This window comes from Limulus polyphemus, unplaced genomic scaffold, assembly GCF_000517525.1.
Source record: "Limulus polyphemus unplaced genomic scaffold, Limulus_polyphemus-2.1.2 Scaffold117, whole genome shotgun sequence".
Classification (NCBI taxonomy): Eukaryota; Metazoa; Arthropoda; class Merostomata; order Xiphosura; family Limulidae; genus Limulus; species Limulus polyphemus.
In genome coordinates, this window is record NW_013665727.1 from 180,064 (window position 1) to 182,805 (window position 2,742).

Sequence of the window (2,742 nt, forward strand, 5' to 3'; positions counted from 1 at the left end):
TGGTGATGACTAGCTGCCTTCCCTCTAGTCTTACACTGCTAAATTAGGGACGGCTAGCGCAGATAGCCCTCGTGTAGCTTTGCGCGAAATTCAAAACAAACAAAATCCTTTAATGATATTTATCACATCATTTACTCATTTTATTACAACTTTTGATAATCTTGTACACTGTAATCTGATGTTAACGAATTAATGCTCTAACGTTATGTTTTAACCTATATTTATTTATATTCTTGTTTATTAGTTCTTAAATTTAGGAAGTTTCGATTTTTTACGTGATTATCTCCTTTCTTATAAGCACACTTAAGTTTTGACTAAGTCAAAATATCATAGTTACTAGTTAAAATCATTTTAATGAATCCAGTTCCCAATCTAGGTTTTTCTGTGGTGATGTTTGTTTATTTGTTTGTTTGTAATTAAGCACAAAGCTACACAGTAGTTAATCAGAAAAGTAGGATTAAGGCTGGTCGAGTAGTTAATCAGAAAAGTAGGATTAACTACTGGACCAACCTTAAGCCTATTTTTCTCGTCAACTATTGGATCAGCCTTAATCTTACTTTTCTGATTAACTACTGGATTAACTATCTGTGCTCTGCCACACCACGGGTATCGAACCCCGGATTCTAGCGTTGTAAGTTAGCAGAAATATCGCTGTGCCACTGAGGGGTTTCTATGGTGATGTAAAAATTATAAAATGCTAATTGAAATTACACTATTGTGGTATTTTTCCTATTTAAAATTTTCTTTTAAATAAATATATAGATAACACGGTCTTTAAAAATATCCGACAGAAATACAGGTTTTTATGATAAATGATTCACAATTCTTTATCAATCAATATTTATCTTTACTTTTGCTCATCCTTCACAAATTGCAACCTGTTCTTAACAGGTTTGAAGATTGTTGTTGTTATATTATAGTGTAAAGCTATACAATGCGCTCTCTTCACCGCAGGGAAACAAGCCCTGATCTTAGCGTTTTGAGTTATAAATTTATTGTGGATCCACCGGAGAACGAATATGTATTTAATAACTACACAAAGTACGTTGATTTTTCATATTACTAGGATTATTGTTTTCTTTTTAAGGTTATACGCTATATATATATATAATTCTCTCTGTTTGCTTACTTGTTTGTTTGCCAGCCGCTTTCATTGCGTAGGTCACACTTCCCTCACGTGAAGGTGCGCAAAACGACAATTTTTCGTTGATATACGCGTCTATCGTCTGCTAACAGAACCGGTAATTTTATCGTTAACATATACATTTCACGAATAAATCCTACGCAGGCTTAACATGTTTTGGTAAGTTTGAGTTAACACTTAATTGAGAATAGAGCATTATACGTTTATTTAGTTATAGATTATTAATTAGACATCCACTAATACATCATATATTTAACCTACACACAAAAGAAATGTATGTAGAATTATAATGTTGTGTGTGAAAAAGCAAACAGTAGGCCTAGCCTATAAAATAAAATTATGCTGTCTACCATAAAATAGAATGCATGAAAAGAGTAAGGCTTACATTATGATACTTATTGTGTAATATGAGATTAAAGTCAAGTCAGCGAATGTATTGTATTCTACTTTTCTTTCTCGAGTGGTTCGATACTTGGAAGTGGATTTTTTCTTTTGATACATTATAAAGTACAATATTGCATTTTGTTTGTAGTATACTTCATACATCAATGTCATAATGTGAATAGGGTATCAAATTCATAAAAATATATTAAATTTACATTAAAGCAAATTCAACATAATATTACATACACATTTACGTTTGAAATTTTCACATTTGAGGACGGATGATTGAGGGTGGGGGAAATAGAGCTAGGATTATCCTATTCGCCAGAACGAGTACTGATACATGTACAATATAATCTAAATATTCTTCATAAGAGCCTATTTATCCTTGCCAGTGAATGAAAAACAAAAATACATCGTTCATAAGGAAACCCTGATTTAAAAGAGGTTCGTAGTTTATTTTCAAAAATCAAACCTAAGGTTGATTATTTTATTTCATAAATTCACAAAATACGTTTTACCTATCGAAATATGGAAAGGGGAAACAGAGAGAGTAGTTTTTTTTTTCGAAAACTTGGGCAACGCCAGGTAACGCTGCTAGTCATAAATAATATTAACTGATATAGAGGGCAAGAAACACTTATTCGACTTTAATCGGTTTATAAATTATCATTATCAATAAATGATCTTTCAGTCGGGACTCTCTTTGGTCGATTAACATTTGATAAAAGTTGAGAACAATGATCTAAATGGTATGAAGTTTTTTTATACCTGACCAAGTTAAGTAAGTATATTAAGTGGTTATCACATAGTATAACTGCAGCAAGAAGGCCTGTTCATACATTTTTGTAAATAATCACACTAAGTTACTATTAACAATAACTCATGTGAAGAGCATAAACTAACAGATCATTCATTATACTAATGGATAATTAACAACAGAACAAGTGCATGAATTACCGAATTAAGCAGTTATGCAATTAGCTATAAAAATTATTTATTGTAAAGGGACATCCTGCAAGTGTGATCAAGAATATTAAGCAGTCGGTCACACTACTCAAACAACCTTAGGCTGTTAATATAATATAGTAAATAATTATGGAGCGCCATCTTGGGAGAATTACTGTTAAACCACTCAATTCCATAGAATTAGTTTCAATATTTAACGTTTTATTTAAAGCTTTTTAGAGGGAAACCAATGTAATAAATTAATA